The following is a 20,618-nucleotide window of genomic DNA, read 5'->3' as shown; positions in this document are numbered from 1 at the left end:
TTTTAAAAAAGATTCCTTATTTCCAATGCTGTGGAGGTGTGATTGTTTACAGAAAGCTTGCTAATGGCTAGCTCATTTGTTGCTGAAGTCCTTCTTAACCTATAGTGGCACTAGAATGTGATAGGCTGGTTAAAGGGTTCTACTTGTTCACCCAGAGTTTTGTTGAATTTAGAGCACTTCAACACTAAGGGGTATGGTTGCAAATAAGACTATTTGAGTTCACATTTCCAAATTCACAGGGCAAAGGGTTTTGTGCTGGTATGCTGAGGAAGGTTGAGCATTTCTACATGTACATGTGCACTAATGCATATATATGTGACCAACACACCAAAGCAAATAATATAAAATGATGCAAAGGGAACAGCTTTTTCAATATATTAATATTACAGCACATAATCTAGAAAACCTAAAATGACGTATATTATAAATGACTGTAGGTTGAGTATTTTCCAATGCTATCTTCTGATATTGAGACTTACCCAGGCTTAAATACTAAAATAATTGAGACAGCCATGTCTGACTACGGTTCTTTTATTGTTTTGATTTTTTGTCCTATATAATTGCAGTTAAAAATTGTAACCATGATGAGTAGAATGTTATTGATGTATCAAATTACATTATATGTTTCCCCAGAAAGATTCAGAAATACGGCTCAAGAGGAAACTTGTGTGGCATTTCAGAGTTCTGAGGAATTTTGATGTACACTTCACAACATGATAAAACATCTCATTCTTTTCAGCAGACAGATAAGGAAGAAGAGACAGGATGAGCACCTTATTTGTGGTCATTTGGAACAGGGAAAGATTCAATGGTGAAAAAATTAGAATTTGAATAAATTTTAAGGCAAATTGTATGGAATTTTAATGTTTGATTTAAAATCCAAAATTGTTTAGGGAAAGATTTGTTCTAATCACTTAGTAGAATTGAAGAACTTATGAAATTATATCTTCAGACATCAATAGTTCAATAAACATTAAACTGATTCCTTTGTTCTATTTCCAGTTTTGCAACCAAGACATTCTGTGATCTTGAGATTACCTTTACTTCTCTTCATTTCTTCCAACATCTATTAAGTTTTTTGAGGTAGTCCCAGAAGAAAGGGGGATTTGGCAATTACTCAGCCAGTTAGATTAACAACAGCAAAGGTTTCTTGATTGATTCCAATAAAGCACAGGATGGGGAGACCCTGTACATGTCAGTCAGGTTTGCTAGCTGCTCCTGGAATGGATTTGTTTGTTTGTTTGTTTGTTTTTGCTTCTTGGAAACATAGCATGTGATTATGGAGGTTGCTTTTTAAGGAAAGGTACTTTAGCTAAGAGGACTTAAACTTTGAAAGCATGGAGAAGAGAATTGGGAAAATTTTTAAGTGACTTTGGATTGAGTATTCTCCAATGCCATCAAAACCCAGGTAGTGACTTTTATAAGATGCTCTGAGAACGAAAAGAAATTTTTGTATTAAGTACAATGTCACATTAAGGCTTGAAAACTAATTTCTGTAGACTAACTTTTCCCCTCCCCCATTCCACTTGAACAACAAAAAAGATAGCCACTAGTGGCTGCCTTCATGGTTTGTGTAAGTTCAGTAACTGACAGCTACACAGCTAAGGTGAGATCAGGGACTTGAAGCCAGACAGGATGAATCCATCTATGGCCACATGCTCTTGATTTCCTTTAATGTACCAGGCACTGTGTGCTGGATACTAGGGACACACAGTTAACCAGGTAGAAGCAGCTTAAAATGTGGCGTGATGCATATTGGGAAATGGGATTGGTAGTGTGATCTGGGAATGTAATTAGGAGACTAATGTAGTCGGTGGGAGGCTGTCAGGGGAAGCCGCTATGAGGAAGTGGTATTTAAGCTGCAACTTGAAGGCTGAGTGGGAGGAAGCCAGGTGAAAGGGAGGCACATTAAAGAAGAAGAGACAGCGAGTACAGAATACCTCAGCCAAAGCAGAACCTTCTCCATTCAAGGAAACTGAGAAATATGTGCAATGACTGGACATTGAAGAGTGAGGGGGAGTCTCTGCCGATGAACTCGACAGGAAGGCAAGGCTGACAGCAGCTCCTCACATCCTGTGCTGCAAACGAGAAGGAAGTGGTAGTGGGGTAATGCTCCCTGCCACCGTCTCCTAGATTTGAAGTGTGCTGGTCTCAAAGCCTCCTTTCTGACCTGACGGCTGAGAATTGAAGAGTTGATCTCCAGCCTATTTTTTAGCTTATTATTCAGTTTTAGGTTGTCAACTTTTTATACCTTAGGAATGACGAAATGTTAACTCTAAGTTTTGTCATAGGCATTCAGTAGGTACCTGATGCCCCTGAGAGTTGTAGGGCCATTTTGCCACCCTCTTCAGGCCCACAGAATGCCGGGCACCACAGATATCACAGAGCACTGCACAGCAGCCAGCCCTGGCTTCAAAGACAGCAATTTTTCAATCCATTACCAGTGAGGCTCTCTTTCTTCCACACTTTGGACTGACTCCATAGGAAACAGGGAAGTGTATCTCCTTATTCAATGAGAGTCTCCCTCTGAGGAGAGCTTTGGAAAAAATTCTCCATCAGGTGGTTTATTTTCCTTGCCTTCATTTGCCACTGGATACACAAATTTGCCCATTTTTATGTTCTAATCATCACCCTCCCCAAATAAAACAATGCTGTTCAACAACGAAAACAAGAAGTAACAGTAAACAATAAAAACAATGCTTGAATAAGGCATTCAAGGGGATACAAAATTTTGAGTAAATTTAAAGTGTAAATGATTGAGACATGCATACTTTCTCCAATTTCCCTTGTGAAAGGTACCTTTGTTTTGTGCATTTTATTTTAAAGAAGGTTTTATTTTTGCTGGAGGTTTTATTTAGCTCTTGGATCAAAATGAAGTCTTTCTAACTGTGTGAAGAAAGTATTTTAGATCACAGGAACATTTTTTTTTTTCCTTCTGAAATCTTTGGTACCATGCCACAATTACAGAAAGAGCCAAAAGGAGTTAGACTTCGGGCTGATTTGCATGGATTAGTTAGTATTTCCCTCTTCAAAATTTATCAACTGCTCAAATACTGAGACACCAAACCAATCGGAACACGGGTGGTGGTGGGGCGTGTGTTGGGGGGAGAGTCCCAGGAGGCCCCAAGGTCGTTTACTGCTCATCTGCTCATCTCGAACCACTCATTCATTTCTCTCTCTCTCTCTCTCTCTCTCTCTCTCTCTCTCTCTCTCTCTCTCTCTCTCTCTCTCTCTCTCTCTCTCTCTCTCTCTCACACACACACACACACACACACACACACACAGTCTCTCTCCCCTATTGAGGTCTACAAAATTCTGCCACTTCTTCAACCTCAGAAACTACATCCCCACCACTGTCACCAAAATCAACCTCTGCATATATACGATACTCCTGTAGGGCCTACAGCTAGCGACCCTTCCCTGGGACGCGAGGCTCTTATCACCAGCCAGGTTGGTTACTCTCACCCATCTCCTGCTCCCCATCCCACTGTCCTGGACCCAATTTAGGCGAGCGCAGCCGGGACCCCTCTGTCTGGCGCTGCTTCTCCTCGTTACTGCTCTCCACCTTGCTCCCAGCAGCCCCCGCCAGCGCACCCGACCTACAGGAAAGTTGCTCGGGAGCTGTGGAGGGGCGTCATCGCCTCCTAGCAACGCTCCTAGCAACCGGATAACATCTGCTCCCTCTGGTCCAATGCGAGCCGAGAAGCTCTACGCGCCCGCCTCGCGTTCTGAACCCGGAGTGAGAGGCGCTTCAGAGACTGGAGGGACCGACCTGCAGGAGCCAGGGTTGCCCGCCGAGCTGCAGTTGCCGCTGCTGCCGCTGTCGCGCCGCCGCCGCTGCTGTCGCTGTTGCTGTCAGTGCCGATCTGAAGCGTGCCAGCGCCGCGAAAGCATTAGTGAGCTCCGAACCCCGCGCCTTTACGAAACAGGTGCATGCGCGATCTCCTGGTAAGTGGACCCGGCTTGTAAGGTATGTCAGGACTCTCCAGCCAGCCACCTTTCAGAAGAGATGCATTTCGCTGAGGCTAGGGCCATGTTACGCGATCCCACTCCGCCCTCCCGCCATTGAAAAGTGGCCAGCTGCTCTTCCCAAATGACCTGATTTGATTTTTTAAAATCTTGGGATTGGTTTTTGGGGATTCCCCTGCTCATCACTGTTAGGGAGTGTTCAGAAGTTTTCAATCCTTGTTTTTCTTTGACTTCGCGGCCAATGTGCAGTTAGAACTGGAAGCAGCAAGCGCCCATAGGAAGCCTGCGGTTAAGGCTAAAATGACAGTGTAGTCTGGACTAATTGAATCAACACGTTTGGAGAGCAACATTCTTTTTAGATCCTCCTCTGGAAAGGGTCCATTTGGCCAGGAGCAGACGTTCACTGCTACTCAACCTCCTGAAAAGTAACCATAGTAACTCACCTCTCTTTTGATGGGATCCTCCTTATTGGCTGCCTATCTTCCTTTGGAAAGCTCATCTCTCTAAATATAGAAGATGATGAGATCTGTAAGCATACATCCATGTAGAAAAGGTACATTTAAACATGGCCCTTTAAAGAAAAACTGTTTTCAAAGAAGAAGTAGCATTTGGCTATTTCAAATCTTCCCAGAACAAGCTTGTATTCCAGAGAAAGACAGTTACTCTGTTTTGAGTTAACTGCTGCTTTGTTACTTTAGAGGGAATACTTCCTGAAATCATACAAAATTTGGCACTTGAAAACAAATGAAGGATGTCTGACTCTGATTTTCTTAAATAACCTGATTGATAATTTCCACAAAATAATCTCCCAAGTAAATAACTGGTGACATCAGTTATCAGTTATTTCCAAATTTCTTAGGACAGTTACAATACCTCATGTTTAAACTTAAATCTGGAGACCATTAAAGTGACTGTGTTTTTGAAGGCTTATCAATGTGTCTAGTCCAGATCAACCCCACCTTAAACATCTTAGATAATGTCCTCCTAGTACTTAGCTTGATCCTGACTTGATAACCAGCTCATGTCAATGCAGTCCTGACTTGTCTGATGTTATTTGTGTCTATCTCCTTGTTTCAAGATCTCAGGTAACCGTTCATGAGCCCCAGGCTGTGAGAAATGCTTGCTGTGCAAAGGGGAACTCTCACCAGATTTTCTGAAGCTGTTCTAGAAATACACTTTTCAGATTGAGTCAGCATTACCAGGTAATCACTGGCTTAAAAGAAATTACTGTTTAAATATGTATCCAGAGAAATAAATGCTAATGTAGCATTACCATAACTTACAAGATCAATAGAAGGGGTTGTTTATATAGACGGTTGCTGGGTAGAAGTCAATAGAGGTTTTCTGTAAAAAGGACATTTGTGGGCTGGCAGATTTTCCTCTCTAAGATCCATGTGAATAGGGTGGGCCAAATTAAGTAGCCTGGCTCCGGGAACATGTCAAGTGTAAACCTTCTAAATACACTGGTGCATAACTGATTGGAGAAAATGAAGAGAACTCTCCAAGTTGCAAAAAGAGGTTATGGTAATGTTTTAAATTTAATTTGCATTAAGGTCATGATGATAGAAATCTATGAGTGCTAAGCACTTGAAACTCAAATTTTAAGACTGAATGCAGTCTTTAAATGAATGTTTAGCTCTCTAACACTGTGTAACTTTCACATGTACTGAACTATCCATGTGCAGTTCCTGTAGATAACCAGCCTAGCAAATTGCTGTCAAATTCATAAAAACATACCATGCTGCATTATTGCCTCTTCCTTACCTCCCTTTATGAAAACAAATAACTGAAAAAATTTCCTCAAGAACCTATTAGAAAATTTATCCTGGTCTCATCATGGTTTAGAGTTATGAATATCATGAGACTGAAATTATTGACCTCTATAGTCAGTTATTGAAATATCTATAGTTTAATAATATTATTAAAGATAACTTCAAACCATCAAAATAGATTAGATTCACTAGATGTTAGCACCACCCACTCTTCTTCCATTATAATTACTATAATTTATGGTGAGAAACAAATCCAAGGAGACCAATGAGATTTACTGTCATTTGCCATTAGATGTGTAGAGTTCTAGTCATGCCATTAATCTTAGGAAAGTTTGAAGCAGCCACAATTATACATGTTCATGTATATGCATTAGTTCTGTGCATTAGTAATTTATGTACATCCTATTCCTTATGTAACATGCATAGAAGTTTACAATCATTTGGTGTCCTTTAATTTATGTAACCCAGTGGGCCCTTTCATTGAGACCACTGTCACAATCAAAGAGGTCAAATGAAAAAGGTTCTTAAATTTTAATTTTGATTCTATCATGAGTGTTTAATATGCAGAATATATACTATGAAATTTTGATAATGGATTTGTCTTTAAGTAATTTATCAGAAAAATGTTATCATAGTGTTTAGTTTTAAATAACTAAAAAGAAATAAAATTTTATCATTATAACATAAATGTTTAATCCTAGGGACATTGGTGGATCCACAGAGTGAGTCTATTGATGAATAAAAAATGAACACTTTTCATGAAAAAATTCCAATTTGTACTTAAGGATCTAGTTACCCCCCTTTATCAGTGAAAATACTAGGTATACGTGTAAATATTATAAATTATAATGGGGGTATATATTTTGGGGTATACAATTTTGATAAAGCTGGGATTGAGCAGGTTCATACTACAACCAAGTTCTAATTTCAGTCTTTTTTCATATGTCAGCTGTATTTGGAAGTTTTTAGGCATGTATGAGCATGTTCAATTTTATGTCATGAGACCTTTATAGGATTTAGAAGATGCCTTGAAACACATTGAAGTGTTCGAAATGTGTACCAAGAGGATGAGGCTCTTGTCTCTCCACCTGGGCTCTCCACTGATGACTCACGCCAGCTGGCTTTAGCAGTCAAAACACTGACATCCCAACAATATTCTAAAGCCAAAGAATAAGCAGTTCAGATTGCTCTATTTGTCAAAGCAATATGCTTCAGGAACCCAGACAAAGCTAAAATGAAATAACTCTCCCAGAAGCAGAGGCAAGAGTAAATTGACCCAAACCACTCAGCAGTCAAGCTAAGGAAGAAGTATCCCTTCAGATTTGGGGAAGAGCAAATCCTTGACAATTCTTTTTTTTTTTTTGTAAAAACATAAGTCTGTCTAAATAGCATCAACACATTAATGCTTTTCCTTTTTAGTATAACACAATTAGTTTAAATATTTTTCTAATTAAAATTGTACAAATGAGCCAATACAGAGCCTTCCAGTTCACTGAACTATTTTTCAATAGGGTGGTAGAGGATGATGATGAGCACTATGGATTTACTAGTGTCCTGTCCATGTCCAGGATTTTAATATGGCCTTATATTTGGAAAATAAAATACTTGTTTTTTATATTACAAACTATAAAAAGTAAAATGCAACAGATCTTCATTGTTGAGATACAAGAGTCTTCTAAATATCAGTGGTGCCTAGAGAGGAGATATGAGTTTGTGGCTGGGAACTCTGTGAGGGTGTATAGGAGGATGTGTTAGTTTTTAAGTGCTTATAAAAAGGGACTGGCGGTTAGGGGCATCTACAAAAGCTGGAGGTATTGCAAAGAGAGTCAGACCCAAGCCCTGAAGGCATGATTCCATTCCCAGGTGCTACTCGGTTTACCACTTTATGGCTCACCGTCTCCAGAGTTAATGTGGAGGATACTGTCTATTAACTTAAGTGGATTGCTGAGCTTGAACACAATACAATTAATTTAACAAAGTACCTAGAGCTCCTTAGAAGAAAGGTACCCCATGAATAAAGATCACTTTTTGGACAAAGCATCTCCGTATGGGAGCACCATATATGAATGAGGGCAGAAAATCATCCAACTCTAGAGTATATTTTCATATGCTCTTAATAGTAAAGTTAATGATTAGTTCCAGCTTTTCTAAGACCCTTCTGTGATATCAGAAGCAAAGGTGGTCTAGAGAGATATTTTTGTTGATAGACCTGAAAAATATGGGGTGGCGGATGTTGGTGATGGTGATATCAAAATGAAAGATGATATGGATGATAGAGATCAGGCACCTTCCAAAATGTCACTACCATCCATAGGCTGGGGACTATGACTCTCCTCTTTGAGTGCCAGTGCTGGGTTCCTAAGGAAATTACAGCCTTTCTCCAAGATTTAGGTTAAGATATTTCTTGGAAGCCATATTCAGCTGTGCAGTTTCTTGGCTAGTTTTCTCTTTGATTCACTCCTACTCTGTAAGGTAAATGGTCGAGTCAAAAGGAGCATCATCTCTCAAAACAAGAAATGCACTTTTGGAGGGAGGTAAATCAAGAAGTGCACTCAGGAAACTTACTGCACTTGGTCTCCATCTCAGTAGTGCTAGATTACTAGAAAACTTGGTCTTGGTATAGGACCTAAGGTAATTTCATGATTGCCTGGCTGGTCATATCTCATTTAATGGGGATTCTCTTTGGTTCAGAGATCATTACCCAGGAACAAGCTAGGTATGTGGAACTGTTGCTGTTCTGTTTACTATTCCATGCCTGTGCTTGGAGCTACGTCAAGGCACATGGAATCTTGTACCAGACGATGCTGTTGGTATTTGAGAAACTCATGTAATTCATTGACTGTCAGTATCTCTAGAAGTTCCCAAGATGATCGTCCAGGAGCTACAACTTGTTGTTAATGCTAAAATGCCAGTGAAGTTGATATTTTGCTTGGGGAAAATCTGAAGAAACAGATTGCTCCATTGATCTAGAGCTAAAAATTGACACTGAGTTCTGCTACCATACAGCATATTATACAGAAAGGTGCTAGGCAGGAAGTTATGATGAAAGATATCTGATGAAGTATTGTCAAAGTAAAGGTCTATAGGAGACACAGCATTGCAGCCTTGATCTTTGTACCCTTCTACCTTTGTTAATACACTCCTGAATGTTCTACGCAAACTTTGCTCAACACTAAAGAGAGAACAAATGTCCTATATATAACATAATGCTGCTGAGCAGGATATGTATTTATGATTTCAAAAGTGAGGTCACTGCAATATTAATATATAACATTTACTGAGCAAAAATATGAGCTTATATGCTAAGCACTAAGTGTTTTTTGAGCATCATCTCAATTCATATATAAGTCAATGAATTTGATATTATTGCCACATTTAAGGGGCTAAATATCTGGCCCAAAGACACTAAGCAGTTACAGGGCTAGTATTTGAACTAGTGCTGTGAGGCAGTTCTAGAAGCTTATACTAAAGTATTTTAAGCCATGCAGTGGGACTGCAGAATGTGGCTAACACTGACAGATGGGAGAACTCTTTCCAAACAAAAGTGGTCAAGGTCCCCAGGAAGGATGTTCAATAGTTTTGCCACCAGTAGATCGTTATTTAGATAGATAGGGGCACTTAGACTTTTAAAGGCTTCTACCAGGCTAACACCATACAAAGAGAAATCAATAAGAGGTAGTGCAACTGAGGTGTATGATTTGTCTACAACACAAGGCAGTTGTTGATCTGAGATAGAACTCACCTCATCTCTCCCCATTGATCAGACTCCTACCCTTCTGTCTGCAGCGAGGATGAAATAGAATGGTTTCAACTCTTGTTTTTGCAACGTGTTGATTAAAATGTTGGGGAGAAAAGTGAAAACTCTCCTAAAATTAAGATATATTTAACACATCACTTGTTCACCATTCTTGGGATTTCCAGTTTGGGACAAAGAATGGATTACTATGACCAGGGCTCTTCTTTTACTGTTGTCTGTTCTCTCAAAGTGTTTATAAATTAATTTGCTGATGATGTTTCCTCAATGTACTGTCCCTGGGCTGTGTAGCAAATGAAATCACTTGTACAGTAATAAAATTTTAGTTGTCTGGAGGCAGAAGCAGAATAAGGAAGAGTTTTTGAGCAATTGTTTATAAACATTTATTTACAGAAATATGTACAGATTGTGGGGCAGAACTCTTATGGCAGGGGGGTCATTCTGATCTGCGACTTTGAATTTGTTGCTTACTGAAGTTTTACACTATGAAATAAACTAAGTCTAGCGCAGATGTTTTGTGTTCCCAGAGGTCATAGTATTGAAAACGATTTTAATATTCAAGACAGCATTAGCTATTTCACCTTCAGAGATAAACAGTCTCAACCTAGTTCAGTTGTATAATTTATATACTATTTTCAGAGCTCTGACAGAGAATATAAAGACATAAAACCATTTTAGTCTTCTTATTAATCTCCTTAGCTTTATCTAAATAACTGACTGGATTGAGTTTAGCTTTTTAGTTGCAGGAGAATGATAAACATATTTATACATGTTTACAAGATCATAATAAACTAACTTTTTTGGATATTCAGAGTAACATTAATTATTCAGATGATTATCTTGATGTTTCAAAAACCATTTATATTTCCTTCATCTAAGATGTATAATTAATGGCAATAAGCCAGAAACATTTTCTTGGAGCAGTTATAGAATCTGTATTATATTTTTCAACTTATCCATTTGAAATATCTTCTTGCATTCTCTTAACTGTCTAATTATAATCTAGTGTCTCCAGGAGGCAGGGTGGTGGAAAAGATTCTTCAGGTCAGAGCTAGGAGGCCAGGTTGGCTTTGCTTCCATATAATAGATCTGTGCCTATTGGCATGAATAAGAGTTGCAATTTGGTTGAGTGCTTACTATATGCTAGGCATAGTGCCAGTCACTTTCCATGAATTATTTTGGTGATCTTATGAGCCAGTGTATTTCTATTCCCATTTTACAAATGCCATTTGCAGAGAGTTTATATAATTTGTTCAAGGTCAAAAACAAAGAAATGGCAGAGCTGGAATTCAAACCTGCTTCCACCTACTTCAAAACCCAAACTCTTAGCCACACACCAGACTATAAACTACTGGATTTCTTTGCATCACAGTTTCCTCATCGGTACAACGAAGAGCCTGAAGGAAATGACCAATACATAGTTTCCAGCTCTGAATTTTTGAGGTCTAATCTAGCAGGAAAACAGATGTAAGAACTCATGGTTGCTATATCTTTTAGCCTAAAAGTCTAAAACTATCCCCCCAAATTCAATGCCAAAAACACTGCAAATAGCTAAACAGCTGGCAAGGAGGTAATTGCCAAACTGGTACCAGCTGTGAAAGCTATTCAGCATTTCCACAGCCTACGTGGATGTTGTTTTAAGTGCAATAAATTAAGTGGCTAAATGCGCTGCCCACAGAAGAGCAAAGTCTCAAATGGAGATCTGAGAATTTACTCTGTATTTTCAGGGACCAGAGATTCTGTATCTTAGGTTGTTGCTTGAATATAGCCAGACAAAATCTTTATGAACCCTGGAGTCATTTAATGTACACTTTTTTTTTTTGTCTTGCTCTGTTAAACCAAAATATCTTCCATGGAGGTTCACTTGGGAGTCAGAAAAATAAGTCTATTTGACATTTGGTTCTCCAAACTACAACCTGCCCTCCCTTGTATCATTCATTAAAAGCTTTTTAATTGGTCATAAATGCTGTAGACATTACATTACTTAAGACGATAAAATGAGCAGACTTTTAAAAAAGATATATATGAAAATAACGTTTACTTATGGTGAAGTTACTCTTCTCATTTCCAAGTCTTTCCTCACTCTTCCCTTCACTATAGTAATTCACTGGACCTTGCTTTTTTTTAAAAAAATAGTGACGTGTCCAGCTATAATGCTAGTAGTCATCATTGATGCTTCTTAATGTGAACCCAGGGATTCTTGTTGAAAAGTGACTTCATTCTTCACTGTTTCGTTAAAATGCAGTCTGGCTTTGTTCATGATGTTGAAGTATATAAGCTGATGTAGGGAAGCGATAGCAACAACAAAAATCATTCAAGCCAATTGCTTGCCATTCTGATGTTAAGGCAATCCGTTGATTGATTGACTTCAACTTGCTTTTGTGGCACTCCTATGAAACATGCCAAGGGTTGGAACATGAAGGCTCTCAAAATGTGGGTCCCAGACCAGCAGCACTAGCATCACCTGGAAATATGTCAGAAATGCAAATTTTCTACCTCAGACCAACTGAAACTCTGGGGATGAAATCCAGCAATTTGTTTTAAGGAGCCCCTACAGATGATTCTGATGCTAGCTGATATTTAAGAACCCATTAGTTAAACAGTTTACATTTTACATTTTACATCCGTTAAACAGTTTCAAAAGAAGCACAAATAATTATCACAAGGGATAAACTAAACCATTGTCACCTAATTATTAGATTAAATTCCTTAAAAACACTCCTAACCAAGTATAGTTTACTTAAAAAACAGCTCCTTAGATAACTGGGTTCAGAAATGCTTTCTTTTCCATACAATTTTGTTCTTCTTTTTTTTTAACCTTTTGAGAGCAGTGAAATATCTATTTAAACTAAATTTTGCTTGTTAAATTCAGGGATTGTGTACACGTAATAGTAACTATTATTGTTTCAATTGTGAATTATCATTACATAGTGATCTCTTTTTAGTGCAGCTATAGAAGGATTTTAAAATTCTGGATTCCCTTGACAAAACATACCAACTCTAACTTAAGGTTCTCTTGGGTTTATAATCCACGGTGGTGCCAATGAAATTTGGAATGCTTGTGGTGTGATTTTGTAGTTTTCCCTACTGGCTTAGGAAAACCATCCAGCTACAAGAAGTTGCAAGCTTTATGTAGATGCCTTCAAGTTGGAGGAAAAACTAGAAAAGACATGTTATTTAAGGGTATATTTTTAATACTTAAGCTTCAAAAAATATAAGATTTAGAGGAAAAATATCAAATGTCTTACTAGAAATTTATTTAAACAACACATTAATGCTACATGGAGGTATGGATGAAAGGTGAAATAAATTACCTTTAAATAGGAGCTTTCTTTGTGGTCTGGCCCCCTGAGGTTCAGTGAGAACTGAGCTGAACTGAGTTTGCTTTCTACATTCATTCATTGCTTTGAATAGGAAGCTTCTTGTCTTTTTCTGATTTCTCTTGCTTCCTTTCTGTGGCACCAGCGCCACCTAGGGAACATCCTAGGAACTTTCTTTAAACTAAAGGTTTCTAGAACACTTTCAGCCCTCTGGAACACTATCCCTCCTTAAATAAGGCAGACTCCTCAATCGCAATAAATAGTACACTAAAGGAGAATACAAAGTTGTTCACTTTAGATATCATATCAAGGTCAGTGTTGCTAGTCATAGCATTACTTAAATCTCTCAATTATTTGGGATTGACCTACAGTAAGCCGTGTGTTAGGACTGTGGTTATACCATAACCATAACCTAGGGTTTTAACTTTAGACACACAGTTATTTCTTTAAACTGTAACTGGGTCACTGACTATTTTATGCCAATTTGCTTAAACTAGCAACATGAAATTCTCTCTGTGTATTAGGCAGTTTAAAAAATGTGGAGAAAAACATTATTTCCTTCCATTATATTTTGTTTATCAATTTTAAATTTGGGTGCGTTTTGATATTAAAAAGCAGGAGGTTAAATAAAGTATTGATATTTGATTTCTGAGGGGCTGTATAAGGAAATAAACATGATTTTCAAGCTAGACCACCTATTTTTGTCCAAAGGGTGGCAATTTCCTGCCTATAGGCTTTCAACCATGGGGCAATGACCACTGACTGGTTGACCACGTGCTTTCGTGAGGAGAGAACAACAATTTATGGGGTCACCAATTTCTTTTTATAAGTAAAATTTATATTATGAAATATTCTCGGCCATGGTAAAATCTAACTTTTCTCCAATTATTTTGTTTGTTTAGCTTATCCAATAAAAGTACTGACATATTCATTAACAACGTCGAAAGTAGCATACTTTAAGAGAAAATATGCAGAAGAAGAAGATTTACATCAAGATTACCATGGGTATTTTCCAAAAGTAAGCATTTACTTATTATTCTTTTTTTCATTTTCTTGCCTGTTGTCCACACCAAAAAGCTCTACTTGTCATTTTTCTACATCTCGGTTAAATGACTGCCTTTGCTTTTCAGCACCTGATATTACCTGAGGACAGGACTTGCATTCTCAAACTTTCTCTGGAGAAGCTCAGGTTTCTAGAAGACCCAGAAACCTACTTAAGAAGGTCTGTGTTAATTAACAATTTGCTGAGGAAGATACATCTAGAGACGGAGAAAGAGAGCTATGAATACTTTAAAGAAGCTCCCTGTTATAAGACTGCTTATTCAGATACAAGAAAACGGCTGAAGTTTATGGTACAGGAATGCTGTTCTCAGTCTCTCTATTATGAAGAGCTGCATTCATATCATATTGTGCCTTATGCTTCGGAGAATGCCATTTATGGAATGGGCTACACTAGCAGCCACTTGGAGCAAAATTCTCAGTTGCTTATTTATAAAATGAATTAAAGTAACTGTTAAGTTCATCAATACTTTGTTTCTAAATGCCTGAACTGTTTATAGTGAAGATGTTAATATAAGGCACTAATTACCAGTGCATTTGATATCAAAGATGAAATGCATGCTGAACTGATTGGAGAGACCCATGGTTATTACTCAGCAGTCCTTAGTATCATCAAATTGAATTGAAAATATGTCCACTTATAAAGTGGTGAATTTGTGCATTAGAAGCAAAGATTTTTTTTTTTTTAAACAAGGTATGTAGGAAGGGACTTATATCAACCTATTATACAGATTAAAACTTTGAAGCCCCCTAGTTCCCAATTCTGCCACTCTTTAAGATAAGTAACAAAAAGTAACAGATTAAATTGATAATGTTGTATCTCTGAGGATGAGAAGAGGGAAGACTGCTTCTGAAACACTTTGGTTTGTCAAGCACGTCCCAAATAATGATGCTATTCTCTTATTACCATTAGTGGCAATTCAAGTTGGGACAAGCATACTCTGCCACCTAACTGCTGAAAATAACAACTGGATTACTCCAAACTGATCCTTTTTATTATTTTGTTTTGTTTTGTTTGAGTCTTGGTAGACTTTTCTCTTTAAAAGTAAAATTTAATTAAAAAAAAAGCATTGCAGATGGGCTTATCTTTAGTTTTAGGGGTTGGTTAAAATTCGTGCTGGACCTTTAAGAGTTAAAATTTTTATTCATGATGTTATTTGTTTTTTATAGGCTGTGAAGCTCAGGAAAAGGGTAGACAGGTAAAATGTGTTTTTCATGGGTTGATAATTTTGAAAACCTTATTTGCAGCAACTGATGAGAACAACAGAAATTCTACATGATGTTATTTCTTCATCTTGCTAAGAGTGCATTTAAGGCTGTCTGGATGAAACTTTGCACTGCTTTTTGTATAATAGTCAATCATTCACTATTTGACAAAATGTTTCAGAATGCCTTTGGTGGTGAAGTTTAGATAAGTCCCTATATTTTACAATTTGAAAGATCATTTATTTAACAAGATGGATAGATTCATGAAATTGTTTGAATTGACTCATACTATTCTGTGAGGTTTGGGTGAGATGTCTGATTTCAATGTCTGGGGTTTTTGTCCTGTGGAGCATACTGTTTCAAGAATCGTCATTAAGCGATTAAGCAGATTGGAAAAACTAGGTGCCAAAGGTGTATTTAAGAAAATACCAAAGACTCAAAGATGAGTGTCAGGAAGACTATGATAACAAAGGTAAGAATCTAAGGATTGTGCAGGACATAGAGGGACACTGTGAAAGTGTTTCAGGATGATTTGCTCCCTAATGTGCTTTCAGAGCACTTTCGACATAATAATGATAATCAAGGACACTGCTTCAAGTGAAGGTATTACAAGCTTTTGGTAATCATATGCCTTTGCAAACTAAATATGGTGTCTTGTCAAAATAGAATCTTCCTTAGCTGAAGACCAACTGGTAACCCAGACAGCCTTTTTCTATTCAAGACAATTTTGTTTTTAGTTTTGATCCAATACTTGGTTCCTCTACTGAATCAACAAGATGATTAACATGAATGTATCTGGTATAAAGAATATGGATGCCCTAATTAGCCTGCATTGTTGAAGACCCCATAGTCATAAAATTGATACAAGTAACAACCTTGTATTTAATTGCTCAATCAAATTAGGAAGGATGCTTTGGAAGAAAGTGGAAAATTATAATCATGGTCAGCTTTTAAATCTATTTAGTATGATGATGAGATAGCTTTGAAATATATAAATAAATACTGAAAATTTAAGGGAAAAATTTGGTATCAAAATTTAAATTTTTTATTTTATTGCTTATAAAAGAACTTATTTCTGAGAATACTTCTTTTTAAAATGTACATATTTTTAAATGGGGCATTTCAAGATTCCAAATTTGATGAGATAATCATACTATAATATAATTTTTTAAAATAGATTTACCTCTCTAATACTTTCAAAATTTTAAACATTTGGCTGGGTTTAGGTCAGTGTCTCTAAGAGAAAGACACCAATGTTAGATGTAGTGTATAAAAAAAGCCACATATTGAAATTAGCTGAGAATAGAAATACACAGTCTTTGGAACAGAGAAGAGAAGGAGAGAAAAATTATCAGGAAAGTGTGAAATTGTAATACTCATTGTATGCCAGAAACCTTCAACAAAGCAAGAACTCTTGGGCAAAGAACCAGTAACAGATGTTAAGTCTGTTTTATTTGATGACATCATTAACTGAGCTCTCTGATCTATATTCCTATGTAGAAAAGGTACTGTCTTAGAAACCAGCAGTATTTGTGAATATGCTTTTCTTTTCTTTTTTTTAAAATTGTGTTGATTTCAAAACAGTTTATTTAAAAATACCTTTTGGGGCATTAAATTTTTTTTTCTAATAAACAACTCATAGTTAAAGAGTTGACTAATTTTATCTTGATTTTAAAAATAGCAATTTGTGTTAAACTCTGTAAACTTGTCTGAGTTAACCAATAGATTACTGTCACTTTACCATGACCTGCTAATCTGTAGGGAGGCCCCCCTACAGGTTTGCTCCATTAAAGAGAGATGTTCAAGGTAGGAGATCAGTTACCACTGCTTTGAACCTGGGCATCCTTTCTCTGGTGACAAGAGTCAGCCTTAGGATAAGGAAGCTGAGATGAGAAAGCTGAGTGCAGTGCCCGACTACCCCAAAGACTTGGTAAGAAGAAAATGGAAAAAAGATAAGAAAAATGGAGAGAGAGAGAGAGAGAGAGAGAGAGAGAGAGAGAGAGAGAGAGAGAGAGAGCGCATTTTTTTTCATGTGTGTGTGTGGTGGGGGATTGTTGGCTTGCTATATTCGATTTTTATTTCCTGTGTCCACTGTATACCCCAAACACCCACTACCCGCAATGCATTGATCCTTTCTTTCAATTACCAATAATGCATAAGACTAGATTCTATTCAGCATAAGTACTATTTGAAGTGTGGTATTATTGCAAAATGCTCCTGAAATTAGACTCTCTGGGTGCCTAAGCAAAGGAAAACAGAAACAATTAAGTCTGGAGAAAGACTAAATGGGGAGCATATGTAAAAACAGATAAGCTCAAATGCATTGCCTATTTTGAATGTACATCCCAAGATTTAACAAATTCGGTGCAAGAAGACTTGAAAATAAATGCAATTTGCAACCAATGATTGAGCAACTATTCTGGACCAAGCCAGGGCTGGGGACCCAGAAGTGAATGATAGATAGTCTTTTCGCTCAGTTCACTGAGGGAAGAATCCAGATAATTTGATTTTGCCTTATAGGGTAAGAACTCTTTACTGGGAGCATCACCTAGATTTCTTTTCCAAACTGAGGTGGTTTTCAAACATGTATCTCTCAAAGTGTTGGCAGATGAGAAGATGAACAGAAGAAGGGAAGTTCTATGATCCAGATTAAGGAGTGGAAGGAGTGTATAGATTTGCTTTGCTGTATATGTTATACTTGGAAGCATAATAGAAAGCCACTCTTGCACAGAGGGAGTATGGCTGACTGTAGCTCATCCCTGGGAATACCTGTGAGGATGGAAGGGAGACAAATACAAATATGGAACAATTCCATCTCCCTTCACCTCGCTAGCTCTCGTGGTCAGTGCCAGTCAGGTTAATGCTGATGTCAAGGAAAGCCTTAAATGAAAAACAGAATCATTAAGTCATAGCCTGAGAGTTGTGTATGGTGTGTACAAAGTCAGAGACAGTCTTCTCCAATTGGTCTTGTGCTGGTGAACTGTTGAATGAACCTCAGGATTTCTTAACACCAGCTACTGTACTGGAGCCATCTCCTTTCTGAATCACTAGCTTCCTCTGTGGCGATCCCCAGTTTTTGGGGTACACTCTGAGTGAAGGTTGAAGTTCTGTCCTTCCCCCGCACCATGCCCCCTAGTGTTAATACTGATTTGCTCAGAGATTCTTGTAGAAAAGCAACAATTTGTACTCCTGACTAGATCCTTTTGGAAAGAATTTTCAGAGTGTTTTAAACTAGAATTCATTATATAAACATAATCATTATTGGCTGGACATGATTCTCTTAAAAATAACTGTAAACTTTAAATAATTGTCTATTAAGGTAATCTTCCTATTTCTACCATTCAATGTGATTGTTCTATCTGTTTTACTAAAGAAAATATCTTATGTTGGAAGATTGTATATAATCAATTCAAGTAGTTGAGCCTTTATGTAATATATGTCATTTAATTTCCATACTCTTATTCTCAAACTTCATTACTCTACAATAGCAAGATGACAAATGTCAATTTTTTGGTTCCTTTTAAAGGGGAGTGTGTCTAAAATTTATTACATTCCTGATTAAATATTTGGGACAACATTTCCTAATTAAAGAAATTCTGTCTTTCCCCAACAATTCCCCTGTAGTTTAGTGGATTAAAAACATGCTCTACATTAGTACTTCTCAAATCTTCCTGAGCATACAATTCTCCAGGGATCTTGTTGCAATACAGATTCCTTTTACTAGGTCTGCAACAGACCTGAGAGTCTTTACTCTCTACATTTTCCAGCTGATGTAAGATGTTGCTATTGACCCCACATTAAGTAGCTAGGCTCTAGATCATTTGAGGAAAATAGATATGCAAGCCTATACTCATACTTTCAGAGAATATATATTCATGTCCATTTTCTATAATCAAATTTTCTTTGAAGAAATAAAAGGCAAAAAGTAAATAACATAAAGCCATAAAACTGATGTTCTTAATTTGCTACAAATATAGCACTGTAAAATATGTAGAGAATTATTTCTGCCATGAGTTTTATCTACACCTAGGGCAGAAGAAGAGCATGGATTTATAGTAGTCAGGAAATGACATTTCTCTTCTAGATTTTCCCCTTGATTTTACCAGATGAGGGAGATCCATTTGTTAACAGTAAAGCAAAGAATGACAATCTCTTGCTTGACCAAATACAAGAAAATCTTATAAAAAAGTTCATTATGAAATTCAGAATTTTGGGTGACTCCATGGACTGAAGATTGTAAATCTGAGGTGAAAAATGGCACCCAGTTCCTTCACTTCCTGTCGTGAATGAACTCTTTCTCAAACTGTGCTGGGCGAGATTCTGCCCTTACTATGGACTTCCTGTTTCTCCTTGATTATTGGGGTCTTAGTAAAGGGGGGAGGATCATTGTAAAAGAGAGTCACATAAGTTGTCTAATTTGAGCATGCCAAGTGATTTTTGTCTGACTCTCTTTTGGTCATAAATTTTTGGTATGGCTATTGTGAAATATAGTGTCATAAATTTGTCATAAGCCATTAATGAAGGAAGAGAAGCAGAAATTTAGTTCTGTGGGAATGCACTCAAATATGAAGCAGATGGTGTTCTACAACATTTATTTTGGAAAATGTGTATCTGTTACATAATTGAAAATATGTCTTTTTCACATTTAAAAATATTTGGGTCATGATTTAGAGTTTTTATTGGATTGTTTTTTAAACTGAGAGGAAGAAGAAAGGTAACTGTATTTTAAAACATATTTGACATGTTACTAATAAAATTTTATTTCTGGTGAAATATAGGTGCCTTTGTTCAGTAGGGGAGGTGGGATCCTGAACGCTTGGCAGCTGTTCTGTCTCTTCATTCCACAGGTCTCTTTTTAAAGACATATGGTTATATTTCTTTTAGCACTTTGTTTTCAACACAAGTTTGTTAGGGGGTTGGATGACATCCTTGGCTTCATGGAACATTTTCTTCACTGAAGCTGACCCTGAAATGCTTTTCAGGTAGCATAAGTCACCCAAAACACAACAGAACTCACTCTGCTTAGGACTTATTCAAACATTATAACTATAAATCTCAGAATCAAGGTAGTTCCTCTCCCTGTGGAAACCAGCAGGCGTGCACATGGCTTCTCCTGGAAGTCACCAGGTGATGTGGGCAGGTAGGATACACCAGAAAGACAGACTTTTCTCTGTAGCAGAAGCTGGTGTTAGCAGTTTTGCAAAGCAATGCCTGTGAAGTTGCCTACAAACCACTGATTCTGTTGGACATCAATGCCTAGTGTAAGCTGTTTCCAAGAAAACAGCATTTTTTTCTGTGTACTTTGAACCAGATAACTTAATTAAGTGTATGGTTATTTGAGCAACCCAAGAACAAGTGACCCATATGTATGACAGAAACTTTCATGTGTATGTTAGTAGAAACATAAACACATATGGAAGAATACTTTTAAAGATGATAACATAAAGGGCAAATTGATCTGTTCCAGAAGTAAATGAACAGCCTTGTCTATCATGTATATGCCTTAGACAGTGCCTGACATATATTTGGTGTCAATGT

The 20,618-nt window shown here is 37.3% G+C and overlaps 1 long non-coding RNA gene across 1 annotated transcript; it reads left to right on the top strand.

Moving 5' to 3' along the window:
- Positions 1 to 3,439: 3,439 nt before the first annotated feature.
- LOC306653058 lies at positions 3,440 to 19,872 on the top strand. Its single transcript, XR_013761623.1, has 4 exons — positions 3,440 to 3,948; positions 5,048 to 5,171; positions 13,718 to 13,833; positions 13,946 to 19,872. It is a non-coding gene; the product is annotated as an uncharacterized lncRNA (long non-coding RNA).
- The last annotated feature ends 746 nt before the right edge of the window (positions 19,873 to 20,618 follow it).

The sequence above is a fragment of the Sciurus vulgaris genome, assembly GCF_902686455.1.
Source record: "Sciurus vulgaris genome assembly, chromosome: 2".
Taxonomy (NCBI): domain Eukaryota; kingdom Metazoa; phylum Chordata; class Mammalia; order Rodentia; family Sciuridae; genus Sciurus; species Sciurus vulgaris.
Note: the sequence above shows the minus strand (reverse complement) of the source record. Positions and strands in the feature narration are given on the sequence as shown.